At 45.5% G+C, this 24,993-nt stretch overlaps 1 protein-coding gene across 2 annotated transcripts in view; it reads left to right on the forward strand.

Annotated features, from left to right (window-relative positions):
* The first annotated feature begins 23,868 nt into the window (after nucleotides 1-23,868).
* Nucleotides 23,869-24,993, forward strand: part of LOC147084778 (NACHT, LRR and PYD domains-containing protein 3-like) — a 113,520-nt gene continuing 112,395 nt past the window's right edge. The window contains exon 1 of one of the 2 annotated variants that reach the window (XM_085979498.1): nucleotides 23,869-23,929. The gene's annotated coding sequence lies outside the window, so the exon portion shown is untranslated. Of the gene's footprint in view, nucleotides 23,930-23,962; nucleotides 24,422-24,993 lie in introns of those variants that run through there. The other variant, XM_085979499.1, reaches the window with a different exon arrangement.

Here is a 24,993-nt window from a genome sequence, read left to right on the forward strand (position 1 = left end):
CTATTTTAACACTGAGATCTGAAGGTGTCGGTGTGAGTTCTGCCCCACCTAACAAACAGACACGTGTCCATCTGCTGGGCTCTGCCCCAGAGTCACTTCTTAGATAAAACCACTTTACTTTAAAACATGCAAAAGATTCAGTGTGACTGTGTGTTTAGAGACAGAAACGGATCTCACTTCACATCCCATTGCACAGCCTCATGCTGGATAATTGTGCTCGGTGGTCAGACTTGCCCAGTCTCATTCTCACCATTTCCTGCCTCACTTTGTAACCTGTGTGTACTGTCCCCAGGACCAGTGTGTATCTGAGTCAATGGGACTCTCTCTGAACTTTCTCCCCATTCCATCTCTAGGACCAGTGTGTATCTGAGTCACTGGGACTGTCTCTGACCTTTCTCCACAGTCCATCTCCAGGACCAGTGTGTATCTGAGTCAATGGGACTCCCTCTGACAATTCTCGCCAGTCCATCCCCAGGACCAGTGTGTATCTGAGTCAATGGAACTCCCTCTGACCATTCTCGCCAGTCCATCTCCAGGACCAGTGTGTATCTGAGTCAATGGGACTGTCTCTGACCTTTCTCCCCGGTCCATCTCCAGGACCAGTGTGTATCTGAGTCAGTGGGATTCTCTCTGACCTTTCTCCCCAGTCCATCTCCAGGACCAGTGTGTATCTGATTCACTGGGACTTTCTCTCTGCCCATTCTCCCCAGTCTAACTCCAGGACCAGTGTGTATCTGAGTCAATGGGACTCTCTCTGACCTTTCTCCCCAGTCCATCTCCAGGACCAGTGTGTATCTGAGTCAATGGGACTCTCTCTGACCTTTCTCCCTGGTCTATCTCCAGGACCAGTGTATATCTGAGTCAATGGGACTTTCTCTTACCTTGCTCCCCAGTCCATCTCCAGGACCAGTGTGTATCTGAGTCAATGGGACTCTCTCTGACCTTTCTCCCCAGTCCATCTCCAGGACCAGTGTGTATCTGAGTCAATGGGACTCTCTCTGACCTTTCTCCCCAGTCCATCTCCAGGACCAGTGTGTATCTGAGTCAATGGGACTCTCTCTGACCTTTCTCCCTGGTCTATCTCCAGGACCAGTGTGTATCTGAGTCAATGGGACTCTCTCTGACCTTTCTCCCTGGTCTATCTCCAGGACCAGTGTGTATCTGAGTCAATGGGACTCTCTCTGACCTTTCTCCCTGGTCTATCTCCAGGACCAGTGTATATCTGAGTCAATGGGACTCTCTCTGACCTTTCTCCCCAGTCCATCTCCAGGACCAGTGTGTATCTGAGTCAATGGGACTCTCTCTGACCTTTCTCCCTGGTCTATCTCCAGGACCAGTGTGTATCTGAGTCAATGGGACTCTCTCTGACCTTGCTCCCTGGTCTATCTCCAGGACCAGTGTGTATCTGAGTCAATGGGACTCTCTCTGACCTTTCTCCCCAGTCCATCTCCAGGACCAGTGAGTATCTGAGTCAATGGGACTCTCTGACCTTTCTCCCTGGTCTATCTCCAGGACCAGTGTGTATCTGAGTCAATGGGACTCTCTCTGACCTTTCTCCCCAGTCCATCTCCAGGACCAGTGTGTATCTGAGTCAATGGGACTCTCTGACCTTTCTCCCTGGTCTATCTCCAGGACCAGTGTATATCTGAGTCAATGGGACTCTCTCTGACCTTTCTCCCCAGTCTATCTCCAGGACCAGTGTGTTTCTGAGTCAATGGGACTCTCTCTGACCTTTCTCCCTGGTCTATCTCCAGGACCAGTGTGTATCTGAGTCAATGGGACTCTCTCTGACCTTTCTCCCCAGTCTATCTCCAGGACCAGTGTGTTTCTGAGTCAATGGGACTCTCTCTGACCTTTCTCCCTGGTCTATCTCCAGGACCAGTGTATATCTGAGTCAATGGGACTCTCTCTGACCTTTCTCCCCAGTCTATCTCCAGGACCAGTGTGTTTCTGAGTCAATGGGACTCTCTCTGACCTTTCTCTCCAGTCTATCTCCAGGACCAGTGTGTATCTGAGTCAATGGGACTCTCTCTGACCTTTCTCCCCAGTCTATCTCCAGGACCAGTGTGTTTCTGAGTCAATGGGACTCTCTCTGACCTTTCTCCCTGGTCCATCTCAAGGACCAGTGTGTATCTGAGTCAATGGGACTTTCTCTGACCTTTCTCCCTGGTCTATCTCCAGGACCAGTGTATATCTGAGTCAATGGGACTCTCTCTTACCTTTCTCCCTGGTCTATCTCCAGGACCAGTGTATATCTGAGTCAATGGGACTTTCTCTGACCTTTCTCCCTGGTCTATCTCCAGGACCAGTGTGTTTCTGAGTCAATGGGACTCTCTCTGACCTTTCTCCCTGGTCTATCTCCAGGACCAGTGTATATCTGAGTCAATGGGACTCTCTCTTACCTTTCTCCCTGGTCTATCTCCAGGACCAGTGTATATCTGAGTCAATGGGACTTCCTCTGACCTTTCTCCCTGGTCTATCTCCAGGACCAGTGTATATCTGAGTCAATGGGACTCTCTCTTACCTTTCTCCCTGGTCTATCTCCAGGACCAGTGTATATCTGAGTCAATGGGACTTTCTCTGACCTTTCTCCCTGGTCTTTCTCCAGGACCAGTGTGTTTCTGAGTCAATGGGACTCTCTCTGACCTTTCTCCCTGGTCTATCTCCAGGACCAGTGTGTATCTGAGTCAATGGGACTCTCTGACCTTTCTCCCTGGTCTATCTCCAGGACCAGTGTATATCTGAGTCAATGGGACTCTCTCTGACCTTTCTCCCCAGTCTATCTCCAGGACCAGTGTGTATTTGAGTCAATGGGACTCTCTCTGACCTTTCTCCCTGGTCTATCTCCAGGACCAGTGTGTATCTGAGTCAATGGGACTCTCTCTGACCTTTCTCCCCAGTCTATCTCCAGGACCAGTGTGTATTTGAGTCAATGGGACTTTCTCTGACCTTTCTCCCCTGTCTATCTCCAGGACCAGTGTGTATCTGAGTCAATGGGACTTTCTCTGACCTTTCTCCCCCGTCTATCTCCAGGACCAGTGTATATCTGAGTCACTGGGACTCTCTCTGACCTTTCTCCCCAGTCTATCTCCAGGACCAGTGTGTATCTGAGTCACTGGGACTCTCTCTGACCTTTCTCCCCAGTCTATCTCCAGGACCAGTGAGTATCTGAGTCAATGGGACTCTCTCTGACCTTTCTCCCCAGTCTATCTCCAGGACCAGTGTGTATCTGAGTCAATGGGACTCTCTCTTACCTTTCTCCCTGGTCTATCTCCAGGACCAGTGTATATCTGAGTCAATGGGACTCTCTCTGACCTTTCTCCCCAGTCTATCTCCAGGACCAGTGTGTATCTGAGTCAATGGGACTCTCTCTGACCTTTCTCCCCGGTCCATCTCCAGGACCAGTGTGTATCTGAGTCAATGGGACTCTCTCTGACCTTTCTCCCCAGTCCATCTCCAGGACCAGTGTGTATCTGAGTCAATGGGACTCTCTCTGACCTTTCTCCCCAGTCCATCTCCAGGACCAGTGTGTATCTGAGTCAATGGGACTCTCTCTTACCTTTCTCCCCAGTCTATCTCCAGGACCAGTGTGTATCTGAGTCAATGGGACTCTCTCTGACCTTTCTCCCCAGTCCATCTCCAGGACCAGTGTGTATCTGAGTCAATGGGACTCTCTCTGACCTTTCTCCCCAGTCCATCTCCAGGACCAGTGTGTATCTGAGTCAATGGGACTCTCTCTGACCTTTCTCCCCAGTCCATCTCCAGGACCAGTGTATATCTGAGTCAATGGGACTCTCTCTGACCTTTCTCCCCAGTCCATCTCCAGGACCAGTGTGTATCTGAGTCAGTGGGACTCTCTGACCTTGCTCCCCAGTCCATCTCCAGGACCAGTGTGTATCTGAGTCAATGGGACTTTCTCTGACCTTGTTCCCCAGTCTATCTCCAGGACCAGTGTGTATCTGAGTCAATGGGACTCTCTCTGACCTTTCTCCCCAGTCCATCTCCAGGACCAGTGTGTATCTGAGTCAATGGGACTCTCTCTGACCTTTCTCCCCAGTCCATCTCCAGGACCAGTGTGTATCTGAGTCAATGGGACTCTCTCTGACCTTTCTCCCTGGTCTATCTCCAGGACCAGTGTGTATCTGAGTCAATGGGACTCTCTCTGACCTTTCTCCCCAGTCCATCTCCAGGACCAGTGTGTATCTGAGTCACTGGGACTCTCTCTGACCTTTCTCCCCAGTCCATCTCCAGGACCAGTGTGTATCTGAGTCAATGGGACTCTCTCTGACCTTTCTCCCTGGTCTATCTCCGGGACCAGTGTATATCTGAGTCAATGGGACTCTCTCTGACCTTTCTCCCCAGTCCATCTCCAGGACCAGTGTGTATCTGAGTCAATGGGACTCTCTCTGACCTTTCTCCCCAGTCCATCTCCAGGACCAGTGTGTATCTGAGTCAATGGGACTCTCTCTGACCTTTCTCCCTGGTCTATCTCCGGGACCAGTGTGTATCTGAGTCAATGGGACTCTCTCTGACCTTTCTCCCCAGTCCATCTCCAGGACCAGTGTGTATCTGAGTCACTGGGACTCTCTCTGACCTTTCTCCCCAGTCCATCTCCAGGACCAGTGTGTATCTGAGTCAATGGGACTCTCTCTGACCTTTCTCCCCAGTCCATCTCCAGGACCAGTGTGTATCTGAGTCAATGGGACTCTCTCTGACCTTTCTCCCTGGTCTATCTCCGGGACCAATGTGTATCTGAGTCAATGGGACTCTCTCTGACCTTTCTCCCTGGTCTATCTCCAGGACCAGTGTGTATCTGAGTCAATGGGACTCTCTCTGACCTTTCTCCCCAGTCCATCTCCAGGACCAGTGTGTATCTGAGTCAATGGGACTCTCTCTGACCTTTCTCCCTGGTCTATCTCCAGGACCAGTGTGTATCTGAGTCAATGGGACTCTCTCTGACCTTTCTCCCCAGTCCATCTCCAGGACCAGTGTGTATCTGAGTCACTGGGACTCTCTCTGACCTTTCTCCCCAGTCCATCTCCAGGACCAGTGTGTATCTGAGTCAATGGGACTCTCTCTGACCTTTCTCCCCAGTCCATCTCCAGGACCAGTGTGTATCTGAGTCAATGGGACTCTCTCTGACCTTTCTCCCCAGTCCATCTCTGGAAGCTCTGTGAATCGGAAGGGTTCTCTCCGGTCGGTGCTCACAATCCTGCGCTGGTTCACCTACTGTCGTTCCTCAGTCTAAAATCCCTGTTTCCTTCCAGCTGTGGACCTTCCTCAATCACTCCGTCATTCACCAGGAGATCTAATTATGTTAGAGCAGAAAATTAGAACAATATATATTGAAAGCGTGAAATAATGTAATGTAGGCTTTTAATCTGCTTACTAAAAATCCAATTTGAAGGCCGAGTATTTGTTTGATTTTGTGCCTTTCCTCAGATCCCCAGTTGCGAGGCTGTGTGTTTAGTTTGGAAATTTTCCTCATAGTAAATTTCCGCCCTCCTGAGACTCCCCAATTCTCACTGCTCTGGGTGGAAATGCGCCATTTTCTGTGCGGAGTTACTGCCCAGAACGGTGACCCTGTGAATCCGCTCCCTCCCTCGCTGTGATCTAAACTCGGGGCTGAGCAGCCACTATCGGGCCGGGTGCTGAATGGAGACGAGTTCCCTCAGTCACAGAGCAGGCCCTGTAACCCGGACAACCAGCCTGTGTCTGAGCCTCACTCACCGACCAACCCACGCCATGCCGCACTGCCCAGCACTGCGCCTGCGCGGAATGGCAAGAGAGTGGCACTGCGCCTGTGCGGTATTGTGATCATTAATAACTAGACATTCTTATTATGAACACAGCTAGCTTCTAATCTAGTCACTTTATTTAGTAATATGAGGACTTCAGCCCATGAGGACTTCTACAGCATCATTCTAGATGTTTCCATCTTGACTACTGCCTTGTGGGTAGCCTAGTGCATCGTGGGTAGTGTAGTCTTAAACACATACAGCTGGGTAGTGTAGTCTTATATACATACAGCTATATACAGCTCTACGGCTCCACCTAGTGTCCACTATAGAATGACATGTTATTGATCATTACATCCCCCTTTCTTTGAGGTTAAACAAAATCAATATCAATCAACTTTCAAGAAAAACAATAAAGATGATATCAGTAACACTTTTGTTAGTGCTCTATAAACATATAAACATTTTCACAACAGTCAACACATTTTCATAGCTTTACATTATATTCAAAGGTTAAGCCTATCAGGCTTCTTTACTTCACGTGTGGATCTTCTCAACACGGGAAAGTCTGATGTGTATTCATGAGATGGTTCTGGTGGTGATTGACAAGATGCAGTTGTGGCATTGTCATCAATCTGCTCTTGGATAGTTTCTTGTGTTTTCAGGAGGGAACGGCGGTTCCTCCTGAGAATCAGTCGTCAGTCGTTCCTCAGTTCTAACAGTGTATGACCTTGGTCGTACTTCCTCAAGAACTGTAGCTTTCCTGCTCCATGCATCTGGATCCTCAATCCTGACAACACCATCCCTTGTCAATGGTTTTAGAGGTTTGGATGACTTGTCTTAGTATGATTTCTGTTTCAGCTTTAACAGTTGATGTCTCTGTCTCAGTTCCTTACTTTGCTTTTCTTCTGCACTGCAGGGTAGTGTGGTGCACAACTTGCGACCCATTAGTAGTTCCCCAGGAGAAGAACCACAGTCTAAAGGTGAGGCTCGGTAGCTCAGCAGGGCGAGATAAGGATCAGACTTGCTTTCTGTCGCTTTCTTCAATAGCTGCTTGAGAACCTGAACTACTTTCTCTGCCTTACCATTTGACTGAGCATACAGAGGACTGGATGTGATGTGCTGAAAGTCATACTGTGCTGCAAACCGTTGCCACTTCTTACAGTTGAAGCGCGGACCATTGTCGCTAATGGCAATCCTGGGAATTCCATGTCTGGCGAAGATGGATTTCACATGCATTATGACACTGCTTGCTGTGGTGCTTGAGAGCAGTGCCATCTCAGGATAGTTAGAATAGTAGTCAATCACTAATAGATATTCTTTACCATTTAAATGAAAAAGGTCCATACCAAACTTATGCCATGGTGCTGTTGGTATGTCAGCTACTATCTTTGGTTCCTTTGTTTGTTTGTTTTGGTGTTTCTGACATGTCTCACATTTGCCTATCATGTTCTCAATGTCCTGATTTATGCCAGGCCAATAAACAGTGTCTCTTGCTCTCCTTTTGCATTTATCAATTCAGAGGTGTCTCTCATGAATCCTTTTGAGCATGTCTTGATGTAGAGCCTGTGGAATGACTATTCTGCTCTGTTTTAGTAATAGTCCACTTGCGACACTCAATTCTGACCTTATGTGAAAATATTTCGGACAGGAACCTTTTGGCCAACCATGATGAATGTTCTCTATTACTGTTTGTAATACTGTATCATTTACTGTTTCTTCTGCTATTTGCTTTGATTTTGCGTCGGACATGGGCAGCGCAGCAGTAACCATACTCACATGAACATCCACGTCTTCTTCAGTAGAGCTCACATGACTCAATGTGGGTGCTCGGGATCGTGCATCTGCTAACACTATATATTTGCCTGGTGTGTAGATCAGTTCAAAGTCATATCTTTGCAGCTTCATCATGAGTTGTTGAATCCTTGGAGACACCTCATTCAGATTTTTTTTATGATGGCAACCAGTGGGCTATGGTCTGTCTCAACTGTGAAGGTGGGAAGTCCATATATGTAGCCATGAAACTTTTCTAGTCCAACTACCAAGCCTAGACATTCCTTTTCAATCTGGGCGTATCAACACTCAGTATCAGTCATAGACCTGGAGGCATAGGCAGCAGGTTTCCAATCTTCACCCTCTGCTTGTAGCAAGACCGCGCCTAGGCCATCTTTTGATGCATCCATTGACACTTTGATTCTCTTTGTTGGGTCAAAGAAGGTGAGTACAGGTGTGGTTGTCAGCACTGTTTTGAGATTCATCCAACCTTGTTCATGCCTTTCCGTCCATGCAAACTCATTTCTTTTATGTAGCACGTCTCGCAGACAGGCTGTCTTGGCTGACAAGTTAGGAATGAACTTTCCAATGAAGTTTATCATCCCCATGATGCGTAGCACTCCTTTTTTGTCAGTGGGTCGGGGCATTTTGAGTATGGCGTTTACTTTTTCCATATCTGGCTCTATTCCTTTACCAGATAGATTATCTCCTAGGAAAGTGACTTCCTGGACGCCAAACTGACACTTCGCTTTGTTGAGCTTCAGTCCATTCCGGTGTATGCTCTGTAGCACTTTAGTCAGCCTCTCATTGTGTTCTTTCAGTGTGGAGCCCCAGATGATGATATCATCAACATAGACCCGAACTGCTTCCAGACCTTCAATTATGTGTTCCATCACTCTATGAAAGATTTCAGAAGCAGATATTATCCCGAAAGGCATTCTGAGGAAATAATACCTGCCAAATGGTGTGTTGAAGGTACAGTATTTGGTGCTCTCTTCATCCAGTTTTAGTTGCCAAAATCCTTGTGAGGCATCGAACTTTGTAAAGTATCTGGCACCTGACATTTCACTGGTGATTTCTTCTCGCTTGGGAATCTGGTAGTGTTCACGTTTTATGTTTGCATTTAAGTCCTTTGGATCCATGCATATTCTTAGATCGTTGTTCTTTTTCTTTACACATACCATGGAGTTAACCCAGTCTGTTGGCTCTTCAACTTTCCTGATGACTCCTAGTGTGGTCATTCTGTCCAGTTCATTCTTGAGCCGGTCACGCAGGGGTGCTGGAACTCTTCGTGGAGCATGTACCACTGGCTGAGCATTCTCTTTTAGCTGGATCTTGTAAGTGAATGGTAGAATTCCAAATCCTTTGAACACATCCTGGAAGTTATTTACTACAGAATCCACTGAGTCATCTGGTCTGCTTATTGTACAGTTTATACGGTATACTCTCTTGACCAGTTCTAAGTCATCACAAGCTTTGTCACCCAGTAGTGAATCAAGTCATTCAGCCACAACAGAAAACATGAGATGATGCACTTTGTCTTTGACTGTCACTTTAAGTCTGCATACACCTAAGCTATCTATTTTCTGTCCATTATAGTCCTTCAGTAGTACTGACTGTTTCTGTATTTTGGGCTTTTCCTTCATGTTTTTAATGTCACCCATACTGATTAAGTTTGCTTTTGCCCCAGTGTCCAGTTTCAATGTAACTAATGCTCCATTTACCTGCAGTGGGATCATCAATTTGTCCTCTTTTACTGCATTAATTTTATGTTCAGCATTGTCCATATCTGAGGGCTGCACATTTTCTGTATCCTTTTTGATATTGTCACATGACACCATTCGTACAAAAAATGTCTCACTTAAATCAGTGTCCTCAATCACATTGACTTGGACTTATTGCCCTTTCTTTGTTTTTACTTTAGAAAAGCATTGTTTGGCAAAGTGATTCTTTCCATGACATTTTGTTCACATTTTTCCAAACGCTGGACATTGTTTTAACTGGTGTTTGTAACCACAGCGTTTACAATTAAAAATTCCTTCCTCCGATTGCTTTTCATTTCTGTTCTGCCCACGTTTCTTCCCTTTGTAGGACACAGCACCGACAGCAATCGCATCATTATTGATTTCACTGAAAGTCTTCGCATGCTTTTGAGCTAGCTCGCTGGCTTGGCATATTGTCACAGCATTTTCCAATGTTACTTCGGTTTCTCTCAACAGACGTTCCCTGACCTTTTTATCATGAATACCGAACACAATTTGATCACGAATCATGGATGCTTTCAGCTCAGAGAAATTACATGTCTGTGCTTTCAGTTTTAGATCGGTCACAAAGCTATCAAAAGCTTCATTTTGCCCCTGTGTCCTCGAACAGAACAGGAACTTTCATAGGTTCCATTCTTTTTGGGAGAACAATGTGTATCAAATTTGTTTAGCACTTCATCTAATTTTCCTCTGTTCTCCTCTGGATTAAATACACATGTATTAAATACCTGCATCGCCTGTGGGCCTGCAAACTTGAGCAGCAACGCTATCTTCCTTGTGCCTGGCTTCGTACCGAACCCGATGGCAGCAATGTAGAGTTCGAATTGTTGTTTAAAACTCTGCCAATTGTAGTCAACATTTCCCATGAGATTCAAACCTCCTGGTGGCTTCAAAGACTCCATGTCGTGTTTCACAATGTTTAGCAGATTTTCACAACTCCTGTTACCATATTATGTTCATTAATAACTAGACATTCTTATTATGAACACAGCTAGCTTCTAAGCTAGTCACTTTATTTAGTAATATGAGGACTGCAGTCCATGAGGACTTCTACAGCATCATTCTAGAGGTTTCCATCTTGACTACTGCCTTGTGGGCAGCCTAGTGCATCGTGGGTAGTGTAGTCTTAAACACATACAGCTGGGTACTGTAGTCTTATATACATACAGCTATATACAGCTCTACGGCTCCACCTAGTGTCCACTATAGAATGACATGTTATTGATCATTACACGCGGGACAATGGAGCAGCACTGCACCTGTGCGGGAGGGCAAGGGAGTGGCACTGCACCTGACGGCAAGGGAGCAGCACTGCGCCTGTGCGGGACGGCAATGGCGCGGCACTGCGCCTGCGTGGGAGGGTAACACAGCAGGAGAGTATCACTATCGCTCCCCCAGCGTTGGGAGGTCTTCATCGGAACACAGCAACAGGAGGCGGCCATTCAGCCCCTCCAGCCTGTTCCACCATTCATTTAGACCATGGCTGATCTGTGTCTTAACCACATGGACCTGTCTTGGTTCTGTAACCATTAATGACCAGCAAACATCTATTAATACAATAGCAAAATACTGTGGATGTTGAAATCTGAAATAACAACAGAAAATGCTGGAAACACTAAACAGGTCAGGCACCATCCGTGGCGAGAGGAAAACATCTATTAATCTCAGTTTTGATATTTTCAATTATCCCCCAGCCTGAACAGCTCTTTGGGGGAGAGATTTCCAGATTTTTACTACCCTTTGTATTAAGAAATGCTTTCTGCCCTCCAAATGGAACTGGAGAATTACCTGAAAAAATTGCAGGGCTACGGAGAAAGGGCGGGGGATTGAGCTGAAGTGCTCTTGGAGAGAGCCAGCACTGGCTGGACGGGCCAAATGGCCACCTACTGTGCCATGACAATTTTTCTATGATTCTATCCCCCCTGAACAGCCTCGCTCTAAGTTGAAGTTTAAGCCTCATTATTCAGGACTCCCCCAGCAGAGGAAAAATAGTTTTTCTCGATCTATCCTGTCAACTCCTTTAATCATCTTAAACACCTCAATTAGATCACCCCTTGATCTTCTATATTCAAGGGAATACAAGCCTAGTCTTTGCAACCTGTCCTCATAATTTAACACTTTTAGCTCAGGTATCATCCGATGAATTGGCGCTACATCCCCTCCAAGGCCAAAATCTCTTTCCTGAGGGGCGGTGCCCAGAACTGAATAACATGTGAACAATATTCCCGACTCAAAAATATATTGTGACAGAGGTTATCAAATTTAAAAAAGAACATTACATACCATTGCTAGAGGAAGTCTGACCAATTATATGTATCTACATACCTACTGCTCAGAAACAACAGGTTCCTACTCCTGGACTGCCGAGTACATAGACAAGAGTTTACACTGAATGTTTCACGGTCTTTCAGATATAAATTGGAGCCAAGGCCTCTTGTACTGAGATCTGACAGATTGTTACCCTGGCAATAGAGGAAATCACGCACCGACAATAACTGAAGACGGAAATATCTAAACCAACATCACATTTTCGGAGTTTAGTGAAGAACATTAACCCTGAACATTCAGCCAGTGTTTCTAACCATGAAGCTGCGATTCCAATAACGGATTTTTTACAACACCAGACCTGACACTGCGGGTTCACTGAATCCACCGTCAGTTCCAGCTGTACAGAATATTAAGCAGTGCCGCATCTACAGAAGTACATCAATAAAATAGTGATATTGTTGGAGATTCACCCTGTGACCGCTGAAAATCAGATTGTCTTAAACCATCTAAATCTGTTACTGTTATGGAATTGTATGTATCTATACACCTGGATCATGGGACCAACAAGAAACTTTTCTGACAACACAAAATAAATTTACTAATAATCATTAAAATATATGATTTACATATCATTTTATCAGTTTATACTTAAACAATAATCATTTAATTCAACTGCCATCGTGAAATTCAGAAATAGATTTGCTGATAGAAAATAACTCAGTAAATCCAGCGTCCAGTTCAGAATTGTAATTCACAACTGATGCAGTTTGTCATGGAGTGCAGCTTAGAACAGAAACATAGAAACATAGAAGATAGGAGCAGGAGTAGGCCATTCGGCCCCTTGAGCCTGCTCCACCATTCAATGGGATCATGGCTGATCATCCAAATTCAGTACCCTGTCCCTGCCTTCTCTCCATATCCCTTGATCCCTTTAACATTAAGAAATATATCCAACTCCTTCTTGAATATATTTAATGAATTGGCCTCTACTGCCTTCTGTGGTAGAGAATTCCACAGGTTCACCACTCTCTGGGTGAAGAACTTCCTCCTCATCTCTGCCCTAAATGGCTTACCCCTTATCCTTATACTGTGACCCCTGGTTCTGGACTCCCCCACCATCGGAAACATGCTTCCTGCATCTAGTCTGTCTAGTCCTGTTAGAATGTTATAAGTTTCAATCAGATACCCTCTCATTCTGCTAAACTCCAGTGAGTATAAGCCCAATCGACCCAATCTCTCCTCATACGTCCTTCCTGCCATCCCAGGTATCAGTCTGGTGAATCTTCGCTGAACTGCCTCCATGGCAAGAACATCCTTCCTCAGATAAGGCGACCAAAACTGTACACAGAACTCAAGATGTTGTCTCACCAAGGCCCTGTACAACTGCAGCAAGACATCCTTGTTCCTGTACTCAAACACTCTCGCTACGAATGCCAACATAACATTTGTCTTCTTACCCACCTGCTGCACATGCATGCTTACCTTCAGCGACTTTTGCACAAGGACACCCAGGTCTCGTTGCACTTCCCCTTCTCCCAATCTATAGCCATTCAGAAAATAATCTGCCTTCTTGTTTTTGACACCAAAGTGGATAACCTCGCAAGTATCGCCGTTATATTGCATCTGCCACGATTCTGCCCAATCACCCAACCTGGCCAAATCATCCTGGAGTTTCTTGGCATTCTCCTGACAGCACACAGTGGGAGACTTTCAGAAGGGAAATAGAGAGAGTACAACACCAACATGTTCCTGTAAAGGTCAAGGGTGGGACCAACAAGCAAAGGGAACCTTGGATGACAAGGGATATACAAAAATGCATTAGGAGAAAAAGGGGGGCTTTTGGCAATTACAAAAGACTAAAGACGGAGGAAGCCCTAGAGGGGTATAAAAAGTGCAGGGCCATGAAATAACACTGGCGAGCAAAATAAAGGAAAATCCTAAGATGTTTTATAAGTATATTAAGGTCAAGAGGATAACCAGGGAAAGGGTAGGGCCGATTAGGGACCAAAGTGGCAATCAGTGTGTTGAGCCAGATGATGTAGGCGGGGTTTTAAATGAATTATTTGCATCTGTGTTCTCTATGGAGAAAGACGATGTAGACATATAAATCGGGCAAGGGGACTGTGACATACTTGAACATATTAGCATCGAGAGGGAGGAGGTACTAGCGGTTTTAGCATGCCAAAAAGTGGATAAATCCCCAGGCCCGGACGAGATGTATCCCAGGCTGTTGTGTGAGGCAAAGGAGGAGATTGCAGGGGCTCTGACACAAATTTTCAGAACCTCTCTGGCCACAGGAGATGTACCAGAGGACTGGAGAACAGCTAACATAGTACGATTATTCAAGAAGGGAAGCAGGGATAAATCAGGGAATTACAGGCCAGTGAGCCTAACATCTGTGGTAGGGAAATTATTGGAAAAAATTCTGAGGGACAAAATTAGTCACCACTTGGAAAGGCAAGGATTAATTGGGGATAGTCAGCATGGCTTTGTCAAGGGTAAATCATGTCTGACCAATCTGATTGAATTTTTCGAGGGGGTGACAAGGTGTGTGGATGAGGGGAATGCTGTGGATGTGGTTTACATGGACTTCAGTAAAGATTTTGACAAAGGCCCGCATAGGAGACTGTTCAAGAAGGTAAGAGCCCATGGGATCCAGGGTGCTTGGCGCGTTGGATCCTAAACTGGCTGAGTGGCAGGAGGCAGAGGGTGATGGTCGAAGGTTGCTTTTGTGACTGGAAGCCTGTGTCCAGTGGGGTACCTCAGGGATCGGTGCTGGGTCCCTTGCTGTTTGTGATCTACATAAATGATTTGGATGAGAATGTAAAAGGTATGATCAGTAAGTTCGCAGATGACACGAAAATTGGTGGGGTGGTAAATTGCGAGGAGGAAAGCCTCAGGCTACAGGACGATATAAATGGGTTGGTCAGATGGGCGGAAAAGTGGCAAATGGAATTTAACCCTGAAAAGTGCGAGGTGATGAATTTTGGAATGACAAATAAGGCAAGGGAATACACAATGAGTGGTAGGACCCTAGGAAGTACAGAGGGTCAGAGGGACCTTGGTGTACATGTACATAGATCCCTGAAGGCAGCGGAACAGGTAGATAAGGTGGGTAAAAAGGCATATCGGATACTTGCCTTCATTAGCCGAGGCATAGAATATAAGAGCAGGGAGGTAATGATGGAGCTGTACAAAACGCTGGTGAGGCCACAGCTTGAGCACTGTGTGCAGTTCTGGTCGCCTCACTATAGGAAGGATGTGATTGCTTTGGAGAGGGTGCAGAGAAGATTCACCAGGATGTTACCTGGGATGGAGCGCCTCAGCTATGAAGAAAGGCTAAACAGGCTGGGGTTGTTTTCCTTGGAGCAAAGAATGCTGAGGGGGGACCTGATTGAGGTGTACAAAATGATGAGGGGCATAGATAGGGTAGATAAAGAGGAACTTTTCCCCTTAGTGGGGGGTCAGTAACAAGGGGGCATAGATTCAGTGTAAGGGGCAGGAGATTTAGAGGGGATTTGAGGAGGAACTTTTTCACCCAGAGGGTGGTTGGAGTCTGGAACTCACTGCCTGAAAACGTGGTAGAGGCAGGAACCCTCAAAACATTCAAGAAGCATTTGGATGAGCACTTGAAATGCCATTGCATACAAGGCTATGGACCAAATGCTGGAAAATGGGATTAGACTGGACAGGGATTGATGGACGGCGCAGACACGATGGGCCGAAGGGCCTCTTTCTGCGCTGTAAAACTCTATGACTCTGTGACTCACACACGCCCACCCAGCTTTGTGTCGTCTGCAAACTTGGAGATATTACATCTAGTTCCCTCTTCCAGATCATTAATATATATTGTGAATAACTGGAGTCCTAGCACAGATCCCTGTGGTACACCACTAGTCACTAACTGCCACTCAGAAAAAGACCCATTATTTCCAACTCTTTGCTTTCTATCTGCCAGCCAGTTCTCAATCCAGTCAATACCTTGCCCCCAATCCCATGTGACTTAACTTTACACAGAGTGTAAACCTGCGTGTTTGATGAGAAATGGAGTTAGGCGAGGAGTGAAAAGAGGTGCTCCTTTCTTTATCTATCCCTTGCCCTCCCACGCAGGCGCAGTGCCACTCCCTTGTTGTGCGCAGGTGCAGTGCCGTGCAGTGCCGGGCGGTGCGGCATGGGTTGATCGGTGAGTGAGGGTCAGACAGAGCGAGCATAAAACACGTGCTGCAAATAGTTGAGCTTAAGTCTAATATGGAAGCAGGTGAGAAGGTTAAGATTTAGCTCTGATCCTTCATGAAAGACTCATGGTTACTAGCAGATCTGTTAGATTAGCATCATGGCAGCGGGATATGATGTGAGGTAACTGCTGCAGTTTCCTGTGTTTGCAAACTGTTTGTCTAATACGAACACATCTTCATGCTTCAGGCCTAGTTCATTTGGTCGCACTCTCACTCTGATATGGCAGTCCCTGGGTTTGAGCCCCACTCTAGAGATTTGAGCCTCGATATAGCCGAGGTTGACACTCCCACAGTTGAGGGAGTGCTGCACTGTCGGAGGCGCCGTCTTTAGAATGTAAAAGTCCCACGGCACTATTGGAAGAACAGAAAGAGTGTTTCCCAGATTATAACAGTGTCTACACTCCAAAAAGTACTTAATTGGCTGTAAAGCGCTTTGGGACGTCTTGGGAACGAGAAAGACGCTTTCTTTCTTTCATGAAGTTCAGAACACCCATTGAAAATCGAGGATTGATTTGAGTTAAACAACACGATTCACCAACTGTAACTGTAACTGAGGAGAAACAGGAATGTATTGTTGCGGTGATACACCGAGATGAATAAAAGCGAGCGATAAATTGCAGTGAATGAAAGGAATAGCTCTTAAACTAATGCAAAATCAAAAATAAAAGCTGCATATGCTTGAAATTTGAAAAAAGAGACAATGCTGGAAATGCTCAGCAGGTCAGGCAGCATCTATGAGAGGAGAGCAGAGCAGACGACCTTCCATCAGGCCTGAAACGTTAACTCTATTACTCTCTCCACAGATGCTGCCTGACCTGCTGAGTATTTCCAGCATTGCATTTGTTTTTATAACACGGATTGTGTTTAGGTGCCAGAGTGAGTGGAAATAACTGGAATAGATAAGTGTGTGCTGCTGTGTATATGAGTGTCTGTACATCACCTGTGCAGTAATCAATCCCCTCACCCTCTTCTCCATTGTAGTCAACCTGCCAGGAGCAGAAATAGGCCATTGGGTTCTGTCTGAAGTGCAATTACCCACCATAGCTCAATAATATATCTCTATCCGTTTGCCCCCCGCCCCTCCATTAGTGACCATGCCTTTAGCCGCCTGAGCTCTAAGCTCCGGAATTTCATCACTCAACCTCTCTGCCTCTCCCTCCTCCTTTAAGGCACTCATTAAAACCTACCTCTTTGAAGAATGTTTTGGTCACTCGCCATAATATTTAGCTCGGTGTCAAATTGTATTTGATTATCGCTCCTGTGAAGAGCATTGGGACGTTTTACTACGTCAGAGGCGCTATACAAATGACAGTTATTGTTGCTGATACCGTTACATAACAGAAACCTAGCGATTTCACTTTTGAAAGCATCAATTGACCCCTGCTTCCACAGCCTTTTTTTGGGTACAAATGCCAGTTTTAACTACCTCTGTTTCAAAAAGTGCTCCCCGAATGAACAAGCTCTATTGTTAAATTTAAGTCCTACTTTCTTAATTATAGAGAGCTGTTTTTAACTCCACATTGCTCCTTAACCTCCCCAATCTCCACATCCCATACCACTTTTAACCTTTATGACCTCCCTCCCATACTTTCTGTTAGCCTTCCTTATCTCCATCCAATACACAATTTCATCCTTGCTAATCTCCCTCTCATACTCCATCTTCTCCTTTCCTATGCTTCCTCCCATACTATCCCCATTTTCCTAATCGCGCTACCATAACCCTACATCCTTACTAATCACCCAACCACACCTCCGCATTCTTCTTCATTGTCCTCCTATACTCTCCCAAGTCTTCCTAATCACCATCCTTTACTCTATTTTAACCTTCCTAATTTCGGTTTCATGCGGATTTACATTTCCTGAACTCCCTTCCGTATTCCTCTCAAACATGCTAATCTCCACAATTGTCCCTCTTAGCATTCCCAATGACCACACCATATTCCCATTATCCTTATTGATCTGCCCTTTCGTCCTTATCCATATTAGCCTCTCTGTATTTATATTGTGCTTATTTGAATCTATTTTTGTTCTACTCTATCTCCATCAGTGGAACCCTAATCTATAGATTCACACTCAGTCCTAGTTAGAATGTTTTAATAGGTAAACGGTCTTTGTTATTCTTAAATAACTCCCACTGCAACTCAGCTGGTTGATCTGTCTATTCCAGCTGGTTAATATAAACCAGGCCATCTGCGTATCGCACTGAGAAGAACTTATTTCCTGACAAACTATTCTGTTTGATTCATTTCTTTCTAAATTTCTATCGTGCAACTCATTAATTTACTGGCAGTAATTGCTAACAGTTATCCTACCGTTAGGTTGTTAACATGCTCTGCTGGTTCCTTAAGGTCAGCTTATAAGATTCCAGAGGGACCCAGGCTCCAAATGATTCGAGATTGACCAGGAGTGCAGACAATGACTTAACTTGATTCAGCACAAGCAGGACTCAATAAAATACAGTATTCGAAAAGCAGTTCACAGAATATAATTTAGACTTATATTACCATGTATACTTTGAGTAGAAGCCGTAACCATGTGTAAGCTGCACCCTGTGTCTCTTGCCACTCTCTCTCTCTCCGCCTCGCGGGTGTCTCCTTGCTTCATCCTGTAATCTTTTACTCCTGAAATCCACTACTCCTGAAATCTTCTGCAATTTGTAGCTTTTAAGTCCCCCTTCTTATACACTCACTCTCAATCAAAACGTATGGAGTCCTCCTGAACCAATCAAAGTCTGACACCCAACCCCAAAATTCAATCGTTTAGATAACCTGATCGTAGCACATAGGCTTATGCAGGTATTTGGTCTGATGACACTCTTACCCCGGTTGCTTTTGACCATCAAGTCTCATATCTGTGATAATTATGTAAATACACAAGGAATATGTCTCCATGGGGTGAGACACGGCCCTTGCTGTTGGCCTTTTTTTTATAATTCACTGCGGATGTTATTATATTCCAGCACAATGGCAAACTGCAGCTAACCTTCGTTCCCAGTCTAACTGCAGTCTATTCGACCATGGCAATCTCATTCTCACCCCAGGCTGTCTGGTTACATCTTTCTTACAGACTTTTAGACAAAAGGAATAGAGTTACATGTTATACATAATTCAGGTTATACTTGCATGCAGTTGATGATTAGAAACAGTTAACTGTTACACCCGATTATAGATCTATTACTGATGATTATAAGATAATAATGTTTACAAGAAGTCGAAACAAATATTCAAAAAAAACAACTAACAAGTAATTCTTAACAATCCCACAGTCCCTGCCTCATGCCTAATCCTCTGGAAATCCTGCAATTCTCTCAACTGTTCGCACAGACTGCTAGCAAGTCTTGTTGAAGTCTGTATTTTTAATATTTTGACAAGAAGGCCTAAAGTAAGAACATAAGGTTATAAGAACATAGTAAGAAACAGGAGCAGGAACAGGCACATCTGGCCCTCAGCACCTGCCCCGCCGTTCAATAAGATAATGGCTGGTCATCTATATCATTTCCATTTCCCTGCACTATCCCCATATACCTTTCACTATCCCCATATCCCTTGCACTATCCCCATATCCCTTGCACTATCCCCATATCCCCTTGCACTATCCCCATATCACTTGCACTATCCCCATATCCATTGCACTATCCCACATCCCCTTGCACTATCCTCATATCCCCTTGTACTATCCCCATATCCCTTGCACTATCCCATATCCCCTTGCACTATCCCCATATCCCCTTGTTCTATCCCCATATCCCCTTGCACTATCCCCACATCCCTTGCTCTATCCCCATATCCCTTGTACTATCCCCATATCCCCTTGCACTATCCCCATATCCCTTGCTCTATACCCATATCCATGCACTATCCCCATATCGCTTGCACTATCCCCATACCCTTGCACTATCCCCATACCCTTGCACTATCCCCATACCCTTGCACTATCCCCATATCCCTTGCACTATCCCCATACCCTTGCACTATCCCCATACACTTGCATTATCCCCATATCCCTTGCACTATCTCCATACACTTTCACTATTCCCATATCCCTTGCACTATCCCCATATCCCTTGGACTATCCCCATATCCCTTGCACTATCCCCATACTCTTGCATTATCCCCATATCCCTTGCACTATCCCCATACCCCTTGCACTATCCCCATATCCCTTGCACTATCCCCATATCCCTTGCACTATCCCCATACCCTTGCACTATCCTCATACCCTTGCACTATCCTCTTCTACCTTGCACTATCCCCATATCCATTGCACTATCCCCATACCCTTGCACTATCCCCATACCCTTGCACTATCCCCATACCCTTGCACTATCCCCATATCCATTGCACTATCCCCATATCCCTTGCACTATCCCCATACCCATGCACTATCCCCATACCTTTGCACTATCCCCATATCCCTTGCAATATCCCCATATCCCTTGCACTATCCCCATACCCTTGCACTATCCCCATATCCATTGCACTATCCCCATACCCTTGCTCTATCCCCATATCCCTTGCACTATCCCCATATCCCTTTCACTATCCCCATACTCTTGCACTATCCCCATATCCTTTGCACTATACCCATATCCCTTGCACAATCCCCATATCGCTTGCACTATCCCCATATCCCTTGCACTATCCCCATACTCTTGCAGTATCCCCATACCCTTGCACAATCCCCATATCCCTTGCACTATCCCCATATCCCTTGCATTATCCCCATACCGTTGCACTATCCCATACCCTTGCACAATCCCCATACCCTTGCACTATCCCCATACCCTTGCACTATCGCTATATCCCTTGCACTATCCCCATATCCCTTGCACTATCCCCATATCCCCTTGCACTATCCCCATACCCCTTGCACTATCCCCATAACCTTGCACTATCCCCATATCTCTTGCACTATCCCCATATCCCTTGCACTATCCCCATATCCCTTGCACTATCCCCATATCCCCTGCACTATATCCTTATCCCTTGATTTCCTTAATATTCAAAATCTATATATCTCTGCCTTGAATATACTCAATGACTGAGCATCCACAGCCCTCTATGGTAGAGAACTCCAAAGATTCACCACCCTCTGAGTGAAGAAATTCCTCCTCATCTCAGTCCTAAATGGTCGATTTGGCGTAAGGCCTGCTTTTACTAACATAAAAGTTTAAAAGATTAAAATAAAGTCTGTTTTCACTCATTTATAATTTTAAAATACTTTTTAAAAAAGTAAGTTTATTTTTAGCCCCGTAAAAAAATTACTTTTTCCAAAAAATTAATTTAAAAAAAAATTAATTCAATATAATTAACTAATTTTAAATATTAGATTTTTTTAATTGATTTAACATTTTAGTGTGTTTTTGAGTCATTCCCCATTCATACTTTTCACAGGTCTATCTGGAGAGACCTGTCAAAAGTGTGCACGGGGATTCTCATCTTCCATTGGTTCCCCGTGGCCAACGTGATCCCAGGGATGCTTGAGAACTGCCTGCTCCGCTGGGATACCTGTGCCTCTGCACGCGCGCACCTGGAGAGGCCCAGGAGGGGAAGTGTCGGGACCTACAAAGCTAGCAGATAACTTCGTAGATTTTGTCCAGATCATAGGCATCCGCACGCAGGAAGCCTCTGATTGGAAAATCCGGGCCCTTATGTTATTAACACAGATAAAAAAAGTAGTCAATTTCACTGTTAATAAAGAGGAAAGGAAATCTTCTTGCAAGATCTAATGAAATCAGCCAGAATTCTGAAAATTTTACACCAATCGGAAGTCTGGTAGGGGGTGCCATCGAAATTTTGCAGAGGTTTGATGGTTGGCTCGTGGGCCGAGCGCAGTAACGGTAATACCGTGTCCTAACTCGCACGAAGTCTAGTTCACTCATCTCTCCTGTGCTCGATGAACTACCTTTGCCCTCGGTCCGGCAACAACTCGATGTAAAAATGTTCGTCCTTCTTTTGAAATCCCTCCGTGGCTTACCTCCCCGACCCCCCACTAGCTGTGTAACATCCTTCAGCCCAACCAACATCCGCGATCTCTGCGCTCCACCAAATCTGGCCTTTTGAGCACCATTGGTGGCCGTGCCTTCAGCTGCCTTGGCCCAAAGCTCTGGAATTACCACCCTAGACCTCTTTGCATCTCTACCTCTCTTTCCTCCTTTAAGTTGCCCCTTTAAACTTATCTCTTACATGAGACTTTTGGTCACCTGACCTAATATCTGCTTATATTGTTCGATATATATAGTGGTACTGAAATTGGATGATCAGCCATGATCTCATTGAATGGCGCAGCAGGCTCGAGGGGCCGAATGGCCTACTCCTGCTTGTATCTTCTATCTTTCTATGTTTCTATGATATCAGTTTTTGTCCCATTGACGTTCCTGTGCACGCCTTGGTGACGTTTTACATTAAAGGCGCTATCTAACTTCAAGTTGTTGTTGTTGTGCCTGACGTTGGTTCTGGGGAGATGGGGTAAGATCACACGGATGCAACAGAGCCCTCGGTTTCTCGGTCGACTGTAATTGATACTTTCAGACGCTTCACCTAGCGATCCATCCCACCAGATATTCCACTTTCCGTTCCTCATATGTGTTGCAGAATGCCCGGGCCTGAAGTCGAAAATCCGATTCCATTAGTGAAGCTTCACAAAGGCTTTGAAAATTATTTTCTGGGCAAGTATCCACTCCCAGTGAGAGTGTGAGCAGCACAAAAGACGGCCCTGATACCTGGCTAAATGGATAGACATCACAAACCTATACTCGTTTACCTGGTTCAGGCATCTGTGCCTTTCAGTCCAGGAAAGTTCCGGGGAGTCATTTAAATCTGGCTGGTATCAGCCCAGCAACAAGTATTCTGTCCAAGATGTCCCGGTGATGCCCCACCCAGTTAAATAGTCGTCCTTACCACAACATTGCAAATAAAGCACTGTGGTTCATTTGTAGGTCAATAGAATTTAAATGAAGAGATGCTATGTTAAAGTTAAGTAGAATCTTGGTTAGACCACTCTTAGAGCATTGTGCACAGTTGTGGCCTCCAGATTACAGAAAGGATAAAGAAGTACTGCAGAAGGAGCAAAAATATTTAAACAGATGATACCAAAACTGAGAGGAAAGACTGATCACGCAAGGGCAAAGAGAAGGCTGAGAGGTGGCCTGACAGAGGTCTTCAAATCGTTGAAGGGATTTGACAGGGCAGAGGTAGAGAAAATGTTTCCCCTTGTGGGGCGTGCAACACTGGGGCCATAAATATAAGATAGTCAGTAATAAATCAAATAAGGAATTCAGGGTGAACTTCATTACTCAGAGAATGGTTAGCATGTGAGATGTGTTACAAGAGGGGGTAATAGAGGTGAATAGCACCGATACCTTTAAGGGGAATTTAGATAAACTCACGAGAGAGAAAGGAATACAAGAATGTGCTAACATGGTGAGATGAAGAGCGGTGGGACGAGGCTCCTGTGGAGCAGAAACACCGGCATACACCAGTTGAACCCAATGGCCTGTTAATGCGCTGTAATTTCTATGTAATACTTTGTAGCCTGATTGAGCTGACGAGTGGCGAGGCATCAGCTGATTGAGGCACTAGACGACCCTCAGCAGAAGCATCAATCTCTCCGGGGAAAGGGGAAAGGGCCAATTGTTTTTTGGAAATGAGAGAAAGGAAATTCTCCTTTTCTTAAAAAAAAACGTGTGGTTTGGAGCCAGTTCTTAACAGAATGGAACACGGTTTCCGCCCAGGGTTTGAGATTTCCTGAGGCTCCAAGATCTCTGCTCGGCCGTTGAACTTTTTGAAGTTTGATTGTTCACTTCAGAGTTGAGCACTTGCGGTCACAATTTCTAAAACTTTTCTTGTTTCGCCGAATAATGCAGTTTCGTTCACACATTTCTCCAACTGAAAACTGCAACTTGCAATTCTCTCGGCCTCTGATTTCACAACTAACTGTCCATTTATCGAATCACTTCCTTATAGGTTTTGTGTTTACACTATAAAACTCTGCTTTCTGACTGCTGTCTGTGAGCGGAAACTCCCTTTCTTTGCGGTCAAAACCTGCTAAACCCAGATACTAACTAAGGACAGCTTCCTCTCAGCCTGTCAGCTAACGGTCACAGTCCATCTCTTCAGAGACAGAGTTCCAACTGCGAGTTGTGTAACAGTAGGTAAGCAGCAATGTGGTGGCCCCTGTGCTTGTTTTAAGGAGACGGTGAAAGTGTCCTGTCCCGTCTTTACTGGAACGGCTGCGAAACTGACTTGTAAAGCCCACGAGTGCTGTGCCGTTGTCTGTCCCTGGGGATTGCCACTTCCCTCCGAGATTATAAGCTGTGCAGCGCCGCTCCGTGCCGTGCTATTGTCCCCGTGCCATCGTCTCTTTGTCCAATAGTTCTGGCTTCATTGTTTTTGGCTGATTTGGTGAGTTTGTGTTTGTGTGTGTGTTACTAGGCTAGCGGGTTCCTCTAGAGCACACGATGCTTTTGAATACCTCGTCTATCTCTTTCAAACTCGCTGCTCTTCCGTGGCTCAGAACTGAAAAGAAAACGAGCAGAGAAAGTCATGCAGATTTCGGCAGTGCTGACGCGGCTCTGAGTTGGTGAAGCAATTTCTGTTACAGAGAGAGAGCAAGATGTATCTTCCATTGGCTTTTGTACTACTCTGTAAGTATCGCGATTTATTATTATGGTTATAATTGTGTCTCTTGAAGCTTACCTCACCTCACATCAAGCGTAGAATCTGAAAAAAATAAATAATTTTCGAAGGTGCAGCCTGGTTTCCTTACGAAAGTGCTCAGTGGATTGTAATCCTTTACAAATAAGCGAGACAGGAAATTGCAACTGGCTAAATCAATGCCCGGCGATTGATCCCAGGGCACCGTGAGCGAGTGATGTAGGCGGGAAGAGCGCCCTTAGTGGACATAAGGGTCTGGGAAAATGCCTTGATTTACCGTTGTTACATTCGGTGAGATTTGAAAGCAAACTTGGCGTGACTGAGCGCCACTTGCACAACGAGGGAAATGGAATTTGTGTTTTGTGTCTGTGCGGATGTGTGAAAATGTGTGTGTGTGTGTGAGAGAGAGAGTGTGCGTGTATATGTTTAGTGGGGAGAAGGGGCCGAGAAGGACGGTCGGGAGCAGAAAGGTTAGCCCGTAACCTGCCGCCCCTCCGTGTGTGTACGAGGTGCGCACGCACCCGTAAGGGTCGCGCAAGTTCCGGGTTTTCGCGTATGCACA

This window comes from Somniosus microcephalus, unplaced genomic scaffold (assembly GCF_052327205.1).
Source record: "Somniosus microcephalus isolate GS21.2 unplaced genomic scaffold, FLI_Smic_1.0 unresolved_chr9, whole genome shotgun sequence".
In the NCBI taxonomy this organism is placed as follows: domain Eukaryota; kingdom Metazoa; phylum Chordata; class Chondrichthyes; order Squaliformes; family Somniosidae; genus Somniosus; species Somniosus microcephalus.